The sequence below is a fragment of the Scyliorhinus torazame genome, chromosome 13, assembly GCF_047496885.1.
Source record: "Scyliorhinus torazame isolate Kashiwa2021f chromosome 13, sScyTor2.1, whole genome shotgun sequence".
Classification (NCBI taxonomy): domain Eukaryota; kingdom Metazoa; phylum Chordata; class Chondrichthyes; order Carcharhiniformes; family Scyliorhinidae; genus Scyliorhinus; species Scyliorhinus torazame.
In genome coordinates, this window is record NC_092719.1 from 106,008,107 (window position 1) to 106,026,423 (window position 18,317).

Below are 18,317 nucleotides of genomic sequence, written 5' to 3' on the forward strand. Positions count from 1 at the left end.
TATGCTGTCAGGGGCATATTGAACAGACTGTCCGTGGGCTGAGACCACGCTGTCAGGGGCATATTGAACAGACTGTCCTGGGGCTCAGACCACACTGTCGGGGGCATATTGAACAGACTGTCCTGGGGCTCAGACCACACTGTTAGGGGCATATTGAACAGACTGTCCTGGGACTGAGACCACACTGTCGGGGACATATTGAACAGACTCTCCTGTGGCTGAGACCACACTGTCAGGGACATATTGAACAGAGTGTCCTGGGGCTCAGACCACACCGTCAGGGACATATTGAACACACTGTCAGGGACATATTGAACAGACTGTCCTGGGGCTGAGACCACACTGTCAGGGGTCATATTGAACAGACTGTCCTGGGACTGAGACAACACTGTCAGGGGGCATATTGAACAGACTGTCCTGGGGCTGAGACCACACCATCCGGGACATATTGAACAGAGTGTCCTGGGGCTCAGACCACACTGTCAGGGACATATTGAACACACTGTACTGGGACTGAGACCACACTGCCAGGGACATATTGAACAGACTGTCCTGGTGCTGAGACCACACTGTCGGCGACATATTGAACAGACTGTCCTGGGACTGAGTCCACACTGTCAGGGACATATTGAACAGACTGTCCTGGGGCTGAGACCACATTGTCGGGGACATATTGAACAGACTGTCCTGGGGCTGAGACCACGCTGTCAGGGGCTAATTGAACAGACTGTCCTGGGGCAGTCGCTACGCTGTCAGGGACATATTGAACAGACTGTCCTGGGGCTGAGACCACACTGTTAGGGGCATATTGAACAGACTGTCCTGGGGCTGAGACCACGCTGTCAGGGGCTAATTGAACAGACTGTCCTGGGGCAGTCGCCACCCTGTCAGGGACATATTGAACAGACTGTCCTGGGGCTGAGACCACACTGTCAGGGGGCATATTGAACAGACTGTCCTGGGGCTCAGACCACACTGTCGGGGACATATTGAACAGAGTGTCCTGGGGCTCAGGCCACACTGTCGGGGACATATTGAACAGACTGTCCTGGGGCTGAGGCCACGCTGTCAGGGGCATATTGAACAGACTGTCCTGGGGCTCAGACCACACTGTCGGGGGCATATTGAACAGACTGTCCTGGGGCAGTCGCCACGCTGTCAGGGACATATTCAACAGATTGTCCTGGGACTGAGACCACACTGTCAGGGGGCATATTGAACAGACGGTCCTGGGGCTGAGACCACACTGTCAGGGGGCATATTGAACTGACTGTCCTGGGACTGAGACCACACTGTCAGGGGGCATATTGAACAGACTGTCCTGGGGCTGAGACCAGGCTGTCAGGGGGCATATTGAACAGACTGTCCTGGGACTGAGACCACGCTGTAAGGGACATATTGAACAGACGGTCCTTGGGCTGAGACCACGCTGTCAGGGGCATATTGAACAGACTGTCCTGGGGCTCAGGCCACACTGTCAGGGACATATTGAACAGACTGTCCTGGGGCTGAGACCACACTGTCAGGGACAAATTGAACAGACTGTCCTGGGTCAGTCGCCACGCTGTCAGGGACATATTGAACAGATTGTCCTTGGACTGAGACCACACTGTCAGGGGACATATTGAACAGACTGTCCTGGGACTGAGACCATGCTGTCAGGGGGCATATTGAACAGACTGTCCTGGGGCAGTCGCCACGCTGTCAGGGACATATTGAACAGATTGTCCTTGGACTGAGACCACACTGTCAGGGGGCATATTGAACAGACTGTCCTGGGACTGAGACCACGCTGTCAGGGGGCATATTGAACAGACTGTCCTGGGACTGAGACCACGCTGTCAGGGGTCATATTGAACAGACTGTCCTGGGACTGAGACCACGCTGTCAGGGGGCATATTGAACAGACTGTCCTGGGACTGAGACCACACTGTCAGGGACATATTGAACAGACTGTCCTGGGACTGAGACCACACTGTCAGGGACATATTGAACAGACTGTCCTGGGGCTGAGGCTATGCTGTCAGGGGCATATTGAACAGACTGTCTGTGGGCTGAGACCACGCTGTCAGGGGCATATTGAACAGACTGTCCTGGGGCTCAGACCACACTGTCAGGGACATATTGAACAGACTGTCCTGGGGCAGTCGCCACGCTGTCAGGGACATATTGAACAGATTGTCCTGGGACTGAGACCACACCGTCCGGGACATATTGAACAGGCTGTCCTGTGGCTGAGACCACACTGTCGGGGACATATTGAATAGAGAGTCCTGGGGCTCAGAACACACTGTCAGGGACATATTGAACAGAGTGTCCTGGGGCTCAGACCACACTGTCAGGGACATATTGAACACACTGTCCTGGGACTGAGACCACACTGCCAGGGACATATTGAACAGACTGTCCTGGGGCTGAGACCACACTGTCGGGGACATATTGAACAGACTGTCCTGGGACTGAGACCACACTGTCAGGGACATATTGAACAGACTGTCCTGGGGCCGAGACCTCACTGTCCGGGACCTATTGAACAGATTGTCCTGGGGTTGAGACCACATTGTCGGGGACATATTGAACAGACTGTCCTGGGGTTGAGACCACGCTGTCAGGGGCTAATTGAACAGACTGTCCTGGGACTGAGACCACGCTGTCAGGGACATATTGAACAGACTCTCCTGTGGCTGAGACCACACTGTCAGGGACATATTGAACAGAGTGTCCTGGGGCACAGACCACACTGTCAGGGACATATTGAACACACTGTCAGGGACATATTGAACAGACTGTCCTGGGGCTGAGACCACACTGTCAGGGGTCATATTGAACAGACTGTCCTGGGACTGAGACCACGCTGTCAGGGGGCATATTGAACAGACAGTCCTGGGGCAGTCGCCACGCTGTCAGGAACATATTGAACAGATTGTCCTTGGACTGAGACCACACTGTCAGGGGACATATTGAACAGACTGTCCTGGGACTGAGACCACGCTGTCAGTGGGCATATTGAACAGACTGTCCTGGGCCAGTCGCCACGCTGTCAGGGACATATTGAACAGATTGTCCTTGGACTGAGACCACACTGTCAGGGGGCATATTGAACAGACTGTCCTGGGACTGAGACCACGCTGTCAGGGGGCATATTGAACAGACTGTCCTGGGACTGAGACCACGCTGTCAGGGGTCATATTGAACAGACTGTCCTGGGACTGAGACCACGCTGTCAGGGGTCATATTGAACAGACTGTCCTGGGACTGAGACCACACTGTCAGGGACATATTGAACAGACTGTCCTGGGACTGGGACCACACTGTCAGGGACATATTGAACAGACTGTCCTGGGGCTCAGGCCACACTGTCGGGGACATATTGAACAGACTGTCCTGGGGCTGAGACCACACTGTCGGGGACATATTGAACAGACTGTCCTGGGGCTGAGGCTATGCTGTCAGGGGCATATTGAACAGACTGTCCGTGGGCTGAGACCACGCTGTCAGGGGCATATTGAACAGACTGTCCTGGGGCTCAGACCACACTGTCGGGGGCATATTGAACAGACTGTCCTGGGGCTCAGACCACACTGTTAGGGGCATATTGAACAGACTGTCCTGGGACTGAGACCACACTGTCGGGGACATATTGAACAGACTCTCCTGTGGCTGAGACCACACTGTCAGGGACATATTGAACAGAGTGTCCTGGGGCTCAGACCACACCGTCAGGGACATATTGAACACACTGTCAGGGACATATTGAACAGACTGTCCTGGGGCTGAGACCACACTGTCAGGGGTCATATTGAACAGACTGTCCTGGGACTGAGACAACGCTGTCAGGGGGCATATTGAACAGACTGTCCTGGGGCTGAGACCACACCATCCGGGACATATTGAACAGAGTGTCCTGGGGCTGAGACCACGCTGTCAGGGGCTAATTGAACAGACTGTCCTGGGGCAGTCGCCACGCTGTCAGGGACATATTGAACAGAGTGTCCTGGGGCTCAGGGCACACTGTCGGGGACATATTGAACAGACTGTCCTGGGGCTGAGACCACACTGTTAGGGGCATATTGAACAGACTGTCCTGGGTCTGAGACCACACTGTCGGGGACATATTGAACAGATTGTCCTGGGACTGCGACCACACTCTCCGGGACATATTGAACAGACTGTCCTGGGACTGAGACCACACTGTCAGGGGGCTTATTGAACAGACTGTCCTGGGGCTGAGACCACACTGTCAGGGACATATTGAACAGACTGTCCTGGGGCTGAGACCACACTGTCGGGGACATATTGAACAGAGTGTCCTGGGGCTCAGGCCACGCTGTCAGGGACATATTGAACAGACTGTCCTGGGGCTGAGACCACACTGTTAGGGGCATATTGAACAGAGTGTCCTGGGGCTCAGTCCACACTGTCGGGGACATATTGAACAGACTGTCCTGGGGCTGAGACCACACTGTCGGGGACATATTGAACAGACTGTCCTGGGGCTGAGGCCACGCTGTCAGGGGCATATTGAACAGACTGTCCTGGGGCTCAGACCACACTGTCGGGGGCATATTGAACAGACTGTCCTGGGTCTGAGACCACACTGTCGGGGACATATTGAACAGATTGTCCTGGGGCTCAGACCACACTGCCAGGGACATATTTAACAGATTGTCCTGGGACTGCGACCACACTCTCCGGGACATATTGAACAGACTGTCCTGGGACTGAGACCACACTGTCAGGGACATATTGAACAGACTGTCCTGGGGCAGTCGCCATGCTGTCAGGGACATATTCAACAGATTGTCCTGGGACTGAGACCACACTGTCAGGGGGCATATTGAACAGACGGTCCTGGGGCTGAGACCACACTGTCAGGGGGCATATTGAACTGACTGTCCTGGGACTGAGACCACACTGTCAGGGGGCATATTGAACAGACTGTCCTGGGGCTGAGACCAGGCTGTCAGGGGGCATATTGAACAGACTGTCCTGGGACTGAGACCACGCTGTCAGGGGGCATATTGAACTGACTGTCCTGGGGCTGAGACCACACCGTCCGGGACATATTGAACAGACTTTCCTGGGACTGAGACCTCGCTGTCGGGGACATATTGAACAGATTGTCCTGGGGCTGAGACCACACTGTCGGGGACATATTGAACAGACTGTCCTGGGGCTGAGACCACGCTGTCAGGGACATATTGAACAGACTGTCCTGGGGCTGAGATCACACTGTCAGGGACATATTGAACAGACTGTCCTGGGGCAGAGACCACACTGTCAGGGGGCATATTGAACAGACTGTCCTGGGGCTGAGACCACACCGTCCGGGACCTATTGAACAGACTGTCCTGGGGCTGAGACCATGCTGTGGGGGACATATTGAACAGACTGTCCTGGGGCTGAGACCACCCTGTCAGGGACATATTGAACAGACTGTCCTGGGGCTCAGACCACACTGTCAGGGACATATTGAACACACTGTCCTGGGGCTGAGACCACACTGTCGGGACATATTGAACAGACGGTCCTGGGACTGAGACCACACTGTCAGGGACATATTGAACAGACTGTCCTGGGGCTGAGACCACAGTGTCAGGGACATATTGAACAGACTGTCCTGGGGCAGTCGCCACGCTGTCAGGGACATATTGAACAGACTGTCCTGGGACTGAGACCACACTGTCAGGGACATATTGAACAGACTGTCCTGGCGCTGAGACCACACAGCCGGGGACATATTGAACAGACTGTCCTGGGACTGAGACCACACTGTCGGGGACATATTGAACAGACTCTCCTGTGGCTGAGACCACACTGTCAGGGACATATTGAACAGAGTGTCCTGGGGCTCAGACCACACTGTCAGGGACATATTGAACACACTGTCAGGGACATATTGAACAGACTGTCCTGGGGCTGAGACCACACTGTCAGGGGTCATATTGAACAGACTGTCCTGGGACTGAGACAACGCTGTCAGGGGGCATATTGAACAGACTGTCCTGGGGCTGAGACCACACCATCCGGGACATATTGAACAGAGTGTCCTGGGGCTGAGACCACGCTGTCAGGGGCTAATTGAACAGACTGTCCTGGGGCAGTCGCCACGCTGTCAGGGACATATTGAACAGAGTGTCCTGGGGCTCAGGGCACACTGTCGGGGACATATTGAACAGACTGTCCTGGGGCTGAGACCACACTGTTAGGGGCATATTGAACAGACTGTCCTGGGTCTGAGACCACACTGTCGGGGACATATTGAACAGATTGTCCTGGGACTGCGACCACACTCTCCGGGACATATTGAACAGACTGTCCTGGGACTGAGACCACACTGTCAGGGGGCTTATTGAACAGACTGTCCTGGGGCTGAGACCACACTGTCAGGGACATATTGAACAGACTGTCCTGGGGCTGAGACCACACTGTCGGGGACATATTGAACAGAGTGTCCTGGGGCTCAGGCCACGCTGTCAGGGACATATTGAACAGACTGTCCTGGGGCTCAGGCCACACTGTCGGGGACATATTGAACAGACTGTCCTGGGGCTGAGACCACACTGTCGGGGACATATTGAACAGACTGTCCTGGGGCTGAGGCCACGCTGTCAGGGGCATATTGAACAGACTGTCCTGGGGCTCAGACCACACTGTCGGGGGCATATTGAACAGACTGTCCTGGGTCTGAGACCACACTGTCGGGGACATATTGAACAGATTGTCCTGGGGCTCAGGCCACACTGTCGGGGACATATTGAACAGATTGTCCTGGGGCTCAGACCACACTGCCAGGGACATATTTAACAGATTGTCCTGGGACTGCGACCACACTCTCCGGGACATATTGAACAGACTGTCCTGGGACTGAGACCACACTGTCAGGGACATATTGAACAGACTGTCCTGGGGCAGTCGCCATGCTGTCAGGGACATATTCAACAGATTGTCCTGGGACTGAGACCACACTGTCAGGGGGCATATTGAACAGACGGTCCTGGGGCTGAGACCACACTGTCAGGGGGCATATTGAACTGACTGTCCTGGGACTGAGACCACACTGTCAGGGGGCATATTGAACAGACTGTCCTGGGGCTGAGACCAGGCTGTCAGGGGTCATATTGAACAGACTGTCCTGGGACTGAGACCACGCTGTCAGGGGGCATATTGAACTGACTGTCCTGGGGCTGAGACCACACCGTCCGGGACATATTGAACAGACTTTCCTGGGACTGAGACCTCGCTGTCGGGGACATATTGAACAGATTGTCCTGGGGCTGAGACCACACTGTCGGGGACATATTGAACAGACTGTCCTGGGGCTGAGACCACGCTGTCAGGGACATATTGAACAGACTGTCCTGGGGCTGAGATCACACTGTCAGGGACATATTGAACAGACTGTCCTGGGGCAGAGACCACACTGTCAGGGGGCATATTGAACAGACTGTCCTGGGGCTGAGACCACACCGTCCGGGACCTATTGAACAGACTGTCCTGGGGCTGAGACCATGCTGTGGGGGACATATTGAACAGACTGTCCTGGGGCTGAGACCACCCTGTCAGGGACATATTGAACAGACTGTCCTGGGGCTCAGAACACACTGTCAGGGACATATTGAACACACTGTCCTGGGGCTGAGACCACACTGTCGGGACATATTGAACAGACGGTCCTGGGACTGAGACCACACTGTCAGGGACATATTGAACAGACTGTCCTGGGGCTGAGACCACAGTGTCAGGGACATATTGAACAGACTGTCCTGGGGCAGTCGCCACGCTGTCAGGGACATATTGAACAGACTGTCCTGGGACTGAGACCACACTGTCAGGGACATATTGAACAGACTGTCCTGCCGCTGAGACCACACAGCCGGGGACATATTGAACAGACTGTCCTGGGACTGAGACCTCGCTGTCGGGGACATATTGAACAGATGTCCTGGGGCTGAGACCACACTGTCAGGGGGCATATTGGACAGACTGTCCTGGGGCTGAGACCAGGCTGTCAGGGGGCATATTGAACAGACTGTCCTGGGGCTGAGACCAGGCTGTCAGGGGGCATATTGAACAGACTGTCGTGGGACTGAGTCCACGCTGTCAGGGGGCATATTGAACTGACTGTCCTGGGGCTGAGACCACACCTTCGGGGACATATTGAACAGACTGTCCTGGGGCTGAGACCACACTGTCGGGGACATATTGAACAGACTGTCCTGGGGCAGTCGCCACGCTGTCAGGGACATATTGAACAGATTGTCCTGGGGCTGAGACCACACTGTCAGGGGGCATATTGAACAGACTGTCCTGGGACTGAGACCACGCTGTCAGGGGGCATATTGAACAGGCTGTCCTGGGGCTGAGACCACACTGTCGGGGACATATTGAACAGAGTGTCCTGGGGCTCAGAACACACAGTCAGGGACATATTGAACAGACAGTCCTGGGGCTGAGACCACACCGTCCGGGACATATTGAACAGAGTGTCCTGGGGCTCAGACCACACCGTCCGGGACATATTGAACAGACTGTCCTGGGGCAGTCGCCACGCTGTCAGGGACATATTGAACAGACTGTCCTGGGACTGAGACCACACTGTCAGGGGGCATATTGAACAGACTGTCCTGGCGCTGAGACCACACAGCCGGGGAAATATTGAACAGACTGTCCTGGGACTGAGACCACACTGTCAGGGACATATTGAACAGACTGTCCTGGCGCTGAGACCACACAGCCGGGGACATATTGAACAGACTGTCCTGGGACTGAGACCTCGCTGTCGGGGACATATTGAACAGATGTCCTGGTGCTGAGACCACACTGTCAGGGGGCATATTGAACAGACTGTCCTGGAGCTGAGACCAGGCTGTCAGGGGGCATATTGAACAGACTGTCCTGGGGCTGAGACCAGGCTGTCAGGGGGCATATTGAACAGACTGTCGTGGGACTGAGTCCACGCTGTCAGGGGGCATATTGAACTGCCTGTCCTGGGGCTGAGACCACACCTTCGGGGACATATTGAACAGACTGTCCTGGGGCTGAGACCACACTGTCGGGGACATATTGAACAGACTGTCCTGGGGCAGTCGCCACGCTGTCAGGGACATATTGAACAGACTGTCCTGGGACTGAGTCCACACTGTCAGGGACATATTGAACAGACTGTCCTGGGACTGAGACCACGCTGTCAGGAGGCATTTTGAACAGACTGTCCTGGGACTGAGACCACATTGTCAGGGGTCATATTGAACAGACTGTCCTGGGACTGAGACCACACTGTCAGGGACATATTGAACAGACTGTCCTGGGGCTGAGACCACACTGTCGAGGACATATTGAACAGAGTGTCCTGGGGCTCAGGCCACGCTGTCAGGGACATATTGAACAGACTGTCCTGGGGCTGAGACCACACTGTTAGGGGCATATTGAACAGAGTGTCCTGGGGCTCAGGCCACACTGTCGGGGACATATTGAACAGACTGTCCTGGGGCTGAGACCACACTGTCGGGGACATATTGAACAGACTGTCCTGGGGCTGAGGCCACGCTGTCAGGGGCATATTGAACAGACTGTCCTGGGGCTCAGACCACACTGTCGGGGGCATATTGAACAGACTGTCCTGGGTCTGAGACCACACTGTCGGGGACATATTGAACAGATTGTCCTGGGGCTCAGGCCACACTGTCGGGGACATATTGAACAGATTGTCCTGGGGCTCAGACCACACTGCCAGGGACATATTTAACAGATTGTCCTGGGACTGCGACCACACTCTCCGGGACATATTGAACAGACTGTCCTGGGACTGAGACCACACTGTCAGGGACATATTGAACAGACTGTCCTGGGGCAGTCGCCATGCTGTCAGGGACATATTCAACAGATTGTCCTGGGACTGAGACCACACTGTCAGGGGGCATATTGAACAGACGGTCCTGGGGCTGAGACCACACTGTCAGGGGGCATATTGAACTGACTGTCCTGGGACTGAGGCCACACTGTCAGGGGGCATATTGAACAGACTGTCCTGGGGCTGAGACCAGGCTGTCAGGGGGCATATTGAACAGACTGTCCTGGGACTGAGACCACGCTGTCAGGGGGCATATTGAACTGACTGTCCTGGGGCTGAGACCACACCGTCCGGGACATATTGAACAGACTGTCCTGGGACTGGGACCACACTGTCAGGGACATATTGAACAGACTGTCCTGGGGCAGAGACCACACTGTCAGGGGGCATATTGAACAGACTGTCCTGGGGCTGAGACCACACCGTCCGGGACCTATTGAACAGACTGTCCTGGGGCTGAGACCATGCTGTGGGGGACATATTGAACAGACTGTCCTGGGGCTGAGACCACCCTGTCAGGGACATATTGAACAGACTGTCCTGGGGCTCAGACCACACTGTCAGGGACATATTGAACACACTGTCCTGGGGCTGAGACCACACTGTCGGGACATATCGAACAGACGGTCCTGGGACTGAGACCACACTGTCAGGGACATATTGAACAGACTGTCCTGGGGCTGAGACCACAGTGTCAGGGACATATTGAACAGACTGTCCTGGGGCAGTCGCCACGCTTTCAGGGACATATTGAACAGACTGTCCTGGGACTGAGACCACACTGTCAGGGACATATTGAACAGACTGTCCTGGCGCTGAGACCACACAGCCGGGGACATATTGAACAGACTGTCCTGGGACTGAGACCTCGCTGTCGGGGACATATTGAACAGATGTCCTGGGGCTGAGACCACACTGTCAGGGGGCATATTGGACAGACTGTCCTGGGGCTGAGACCAGGCTGTCAGGGGGCATATTGAACAGACTGTCCTGGGGCTGAGACCAGGCTGTCAGGGGGCATATTGAACAGACTGTCGTGGGACTGAGTCCACGCTGTCAGGGGGCATATTGAACTGACTGTCCTGGGGCTGAGACCACACCTTCGGGGACATATTGAACAGACTGTCCTGGGGCTGAGACCACACTGTCGGGGACATATTGAACAGACTGTCCTGGGGCAGTCGCCACGCTGTCAGGGACATATTGAACAGATTGTCCTGGGGCTGAGACCACACTGTCAGGGGGCATATTGAACAGACTGTCCTGGGACTGAGACCACGCTGTCAGGGGGCATATTGAACAGGCTGTCCTGGGGCTGAGACCACACTGTCGGGGACATATTGAACAGAGTGTCCTGGGGCTCAGAACACACAGTCAAGGACATATTGAACAGACAGTCCTGGGGCTGAGACCACACCGTCCGGGACATATTGAACAGAGTGTCCTGGGGCTCAGACCACACCGTCCGGGACATATTGAACAGACTGTCCTGGGGCAGTCGCCACGCTGTCAGGGACATATTGAACAGACTGTCCTGGGACTGAGACCACACTGTCAGGGGGCATATTGAACAGACTGTCCTGGCGCTGAGACCACACAGCCGAGGAAATATTGAACAGACTGTCCTGGGACTGAGACCACACTGTCAGGGACATATTGAACAGACTGTCCTGGCGCTGAGACCACACAGCCGGGGACATATTGAACAGACTGTCCTGGGACTGAGACCTCGCTGTCGGGGACATATTGAACAGATGTCCTGGTGCTGAGACCACACTGTCAGGGGGCATATTGAACAGACTGTCCTGGAGCTGAGACCAGGCTGTCAGGGGGCATATTGAACAGACTGTCCTGGGGCTGAGACCAGGCTGTCAGGGGGCATATTGAACAGACTGTCGTGGGACTGAGTCCACGCTGTCAGGGGGCATATTGAACTGCCTGTCCTGGGGCTGAGACCACACCTTCGGGGACATATTGAACAGACTGTCCTGGGGCTGAGACCACACTGTCGGGGACATATTGAACAGACTGTCCTGGGGCAGTCGCCACGCTGTCAGGGACATATTGAACAGACTGTCCTGGGACTGAGTCCACACTGTCAGGGACATATTGAACAGACTGTCCTGGGACTGAGACCACGCTGTCAGGAGGCATATTGAACAGACTGTCCTGGGACTGAGACCACATTGTCAGGGGTCATATTGAACAGACTGTCCTGGGACTGAGACCACACTGTCAGGGACATATTGAACAGACTGTCCTGGGACTGAGACCACACTGTCAGGGACATATTGAACAGACTGTCCTGGGGCTCAGGCCACACTGTCGGGGACATATTGAACAGACTGTCCTGGGGCTGAGACCACACTGTCGGGGACATATTGAACAGACTGTCCTGGGGCTCAGAACACACTGTCAGGGACATATTGAACAGACTGTCCTGGGGCAGTCGCCACGCTGTCAGGGACATATTGAACAGATTGTCCTTGGACTGAGACCACACTGTCAGGGGACATATTGAACAGACTGTCCTGGGACTGAGACCATGCTGTCAGGGGGCATATTGAACAGACTGTCCTGGGGCAGTCGCCACGCTGTCAGGGACATATTGAACAGATTGTCCTTGGACTGAGACCACACTGTCAGGGGGCATATTGAACAGACTGTCCTGGGACTGAGACCACGCTGTCAGGGGGCATATTGAACAGACTGTCCTGGGACTGAGACCACGCTGTCAGGGGTCATATTGAACAGACTGTCCTGGGACTGAGACCACGCTGTCAGCAGGCATATTGAACAGACTGTCCTGGGACTGAGACCACGCTGTCAGGGGTCATATTGAACAGACTGTCCTGGGACTGAGACCACATTGTCAGGGGTCATATTGAACAGACTGTCCTGGGACTGAGACCACACTGTCAGGGACATATTGAACAGACTGTCCTGGGACTGAGACCACACTGTCAGGGACATATTGAACAGACTGTCCTGGGGCTCAGGCCACACTGTCGGGGACATATTGAACAGACTGTCCTGGGGCTGAGACCACACTGTCGGGGACATATTGAACAGACTGTCCTGGGGCTGAGGCTATGCTGTCAGGGGCATATTGAACAGACTGTCCGTGGGCTGAGACCACACTGTCAGGGACATATTGAACAGACTGTCCTGGGGCTCAGGCCACACTGTCGGGGACATATTGAACAGACTGTCCTGGGGCTCAGACCACACTGTTAGGGGCATATTGAACAGACTGTCCTGGGACTGAGACCACACTGTCGGGGACATATTGAACAGACTCTCCTGTGGCTGAGACCACACTGTCAGGGACATATTGAACACACTGTCAGGGACATATTGAACAGACTGTCCTGGGGCTGAGACCACACTGTCAGGGGTCATATTGAACAGACTGTCCTGGGACTGAGACCACGCTGTCAGGGGGCATATTGAACAGACTGTCCTGGGGCTGAGACCACACCATCCGGGACATATTGAACAGAGTGTCCTGGGGCTCAGACCACACTGTCAGGGACATATTGAACACACTGTACTGGGACTGAGACCACACTGCCAGGGACATATTGAACAGACTGTCCTGGTGCTGAGACCACACTGTCGGCGACATATTGAACAGACTGTCCTGGGACTGAGTCCACACTGTCAGGGACATATTGAACAGACTGTCCTGGGGCTGAGACCACATTGTCGGGGACATATTGAACAGACTGTCCTGGGGCTGAGACCACGCTGTCAGGGGCTAATTGAACAGACTGTCCTGGGGCAGTCGTTACGCTGTCAGGGACATATTGAACAGACTGTCCTGGGGCTGAGACCACACTGTTAGGGGCATATTGAACAGACTGTCCTGGGGCTGAGACCACGCTGTCAGGGGCTAATTGAACAGACTGTCCTGGGGCAGTCGCCACGCTGTCAGGGACATATTGAACAGACTGTCCTGGGGCTGAGACCACACTGTCAGGGACATATTGAACAGAGTGTCCTGGGGCTCAGGCCACACTGTCGGGGACATATTGAACAGACTGTCCTGGGGCTGAGGCCACGCTGTCAGGGGCATATTGAACAGACTGTCCTGGGGCTCAGACCACACTGTCGGGGGCATATTGAACAGACTGTCCTGGGGCAGTCGCCACGCTGTCAGGGACATATTCAACAGATTGTCCTGGGAGTGAGACCACACTGTCAGGGGGCATATTGAACAGACGGTCCTGGGGCTGAGACCACACTGTCAGGGGGCATATTGAACTGACTGTCCTGGGACTGAGACCACACTGTCAGGGGGCATATTGAACAGACTGTCCTGGGGCTGAGACCAGGCTGTCAGGGGGCATATTGAACAGACTGTCCTGGGACTGAGACCACGCTGTAAGGGACATATTGAACAGACGGTCCTTGGGCTGAGACCACGCTGTCAGGGGCATATTGAACAGACTGTCCTGGGGCTCAGGCCACACTGTCAGGGACATATTGAACAGACTGTCCTGGGGCTGAGACCACACTGTCAGGGACATATTGAACAGACTGTCCTGGGGCAGTCGCCACGCTGTCAGGGACATATTGAACAGATTGTCCTTGGACTGAGACCACACTGTCAGGGGACATATTGAACAGACTGTCCTGGGACTGAGACCATGCTGTCAGGGGGCATATTGAACAGACTGTCCTGGGGCAGTCGCCACGCTGTCAGGGACATATTGAACAGATTGTCCTTGGACTGAGACCACACTGTCAGGGGGCATATTGAACAGACTGTCCTGGGACTGAGACCACGCTGTCAGGGGGCATATTGAACAGACTGTCCTGGGACTGAGACCACGCTGTCAGGGGTCATATTGAACAGACTGTCCTGGGACTGAGACCACGCTGTCAGGGGGCATATTGAACAGACTGTCCTGGGACTGAGACCACACTGTCAGGGACATATTGAACAGACTGTCCTGGGACTGAGACCACACTGTCAGGGACATATTGAACAGACTGTCCTGGGGCTGAGGCTATGCTGTCAGGGGCATATTGAACAGACTGTCTGTGGGCTGAGACCACGCTGTCAGGGGCATATTGAACAGACTGTCCTGGGGCTCAGACCACACTGTCAGGGACATATTGAACAGACTGTCCTGGGGCAGTCGCCACGCTGTCAGGGACATATTGAACAGATTGTCCTGGGACTGAGACCACACCGTCCGGGACATATTGAACAGGCTGTCCTGTGGCTGAGACCACACTGTCGGGGACATATTGAATAGAGAGTCCTGGGGCTCAGAACACACTGTCAGGGACATATTGAACAGAGTGTCCTGGGGCTCAGACCACACTGTCAGGGACATATTGAACACACTGTCCTGGGACTGAGACCACACTGCCAGGGACATATTGAACAGACTGTCCTGGGGCTGAGACCACACTGTCGGGGACATATTGAACAGACTGTCGTGGGACTGAGACCACACTGTCAGGGACATATTGAACAGACTGTCCTGGGGCCGAGACCTCACTGTCCGGGACCTATTGAACAGATTGTCCTGGGGTTGAGACCACATTGTCGGGGACATATTGAACAGACTGTCCTGGGGTTGAGACCACGCTGTCAGGGGCTAATTGAACAGACTGTCCTGGGACTGAGACCACGCTGTCAGGGACATATTGAACAGACTCTCCTGTGGCTGAGACCACACTGTCAGGGACATATTGAACAGAGTGTCCTGGGGCACAGACCACACTGTCAGGGACATATTGAACACACTGTCAGGGACATATTGAACAGACTGTCCTGGGGCTGAGACCACACTGTCAGGGGTCATATTGAACAGACTGTCCTCGGACTGAGACCACGCTGTCAGGGGGCATATTGAACAGACTGTCCTGGGGCAGTCGCCACGCTGTCAGGAACATATTGAACAGATTGTCCTTGGACTGAGACCACACTGTCAGGGGACATATTGAACAGACTGTCCTGGGACTGAGACCACGCTGTCAGTGGGCATATTGAACAGACTGTCCTGGGCCAGTCGCCACGCTGTCAGGGACATATTGAACAGATTGTCCTTGGACTGAGACCACACTGTCAGGTGGCATATTGAACAGACTGTCCTGGGACTGAGACCACGCTGTCAGGGGGCATATTGAACAGACTGTCCTGGGACTGAGACCACGCTGTCAGGGGTCATATTGAACAGACTGTCCTGGGACTGAGACCACGCTGTCAGGGGGCATATTGAACAGACTGTCCTGGGACTGAGACCACATTGTCAGGGGTCATATTGAACAGACTGGCCTGGGACTGAGACCACACTGTCAGGGACATATTGAACAGACTGTCCTGGGACTGGGACCACACTGTCAGGGACATATTGAACAGACTGTCCTGGGGCTCAGGCCACACTGTCGGGGACATATTGAACAGACTGTCCTGGGGCTGAGACCACACTGTCGGGGACATATTGAACAGACTGTCCTGGGGCTGAGGCTATGCTGTCAGGGGCATATTGAACAGACTGTCCGTGGGCTGAGACCACGCTGTCAGGGGCATATTGAACAGACTGTCCTGGGGCTCAGACCACACTGTCGGGGGCATATTGAACAGACTGTCCTGGGGCTCAGACCACACTGTTAGGGGCATATTGAACAGACTGTCCTGGGACTGAGACCACACTGTCGGGGACATATTGAACAGACTCTCCTGTGGCTGAGACCACACTGTCAGGGACATATTGAACAGAGTGTCCTGGGGCTCAGACCACACTGTCAGGGACATATTGAACACACTGTCAGGGACATATTGAACAGACTGTCCTGGGGCTGAGACCACACTGTCAGGGGTCATATTGAACAGACTGTCCTGGGACTGAGACAACGCTGTCAGGGGGCATATTGAACAGACTGTCCTGGGGCTGAGACCACACCATCCGGGACATATTGAACAGAGTGTCCTGGGGCTGAGACCACGCTGTCAGGGGCTAATTGAACAGACTGTCCTGGGGCAGTCGCCACGCTGTCAGGGACATATTGAACAGAGTGTCCTGGGGCTCAGGGCACACTGTCGGGGACATATTGAACAGACTGTCCTGGGGCTGAGACCACACTGTTAGGGGCATATTGAACAGACTGTCCTGGGTCTGAGACCACACTGTCGGGGACATATTGAACAGATTGTCCTGGGACTGCGACCACACTCTCCGGGACATATTGAACAGACTGTCCTGGGACTGAGACCACACTGTCAGGGGGCTTATTGAACAGACTGTCCTGGGGCTGAGACCACACTGTCAGGGACATATTGAACAGACTGTCCTGGGGCTGAGACCACACTGTCGGGGACATATTGAACAGAGTGTCCTGGGGCTCAGGCCACGCTGTCAGGGACATATTGAACAGACTGTCCTGGGGCTGAGACCACACTGTTAGGGGCATATTGAACAGAGTGTCCTGGGGCTCAGGCCACACTGTCGGGGACATATTGAACAGACTGTCCTGGGGCTGAGACCACACTGTCGGGGACATATTGAACAGACTGTCCTGGGGCTGAGGCCACGCTGTCAGGGGCATATTGAACAGACTGTCCTGGGGCTCAGACCACACTGTCGGGGGCATATTGAACAGACTGTCCTGGGTCTGAGACCACACTGTCGGGGACATATAGAACAGATTGTCCTGGGGCTCAGACCACACTGCCAGGGACATATTTAACAGATTGTCCTGGGACTGCGACCACACTCTCCGGGACATATTGAACAGACTGTCCTGGGACTGAGACCACACTGTCAGGGACATATTGAACAGACTGTCCTGGGGCAGTCGCCATGCTGTCAGGGACATATTCAACAGATTGTCCTGGGACTGAGACCACACTGTCAGGGGGCATATTGAACAGACGGTCCTGGGGCTGAGACCACACTGTCAGGGGGCATATTGAACTGACTGTCCTGGGACTGAGACCACACTGTCAGGGGGCATATTGAACAGACTGTCCTGGGGCTGAGACCAGGCTGTCAGGGGGCATATTGAACAGACTGTCCTGGGACTGAGACCACGCTGTCAGGGGGCATATTGAACTGACTGTCCTGGGGCTGAGACCACACCGTCCGGGACATATTGAACAGACTTTCCTGGGACTGAGACCTCGCTGTCGGGGACATATTGAACAGATTGTCCTGGGGCTGAGACCACACTGTCGGGGACATATTGAACAGACTGTCCTGGGGCTGAGACCACGCTGTCAGGGACATATTGAACAGACTGTCCTGGGGCTGAGATCACACTGTCAGGGACATATTGAACAGACTGTCCTGGGGCAGAGACCACACTGTCAGGGGGCATATTGAACAGACTGTCCTGGGGCTGAGACCACACCGTCCGGGACCTATTGAACAGACTGTCCTGGGGCTGACACCATGCTGTGGGGGACATATTGAACAGACTGTCCTGGGGCTGAGACCACCCTGTC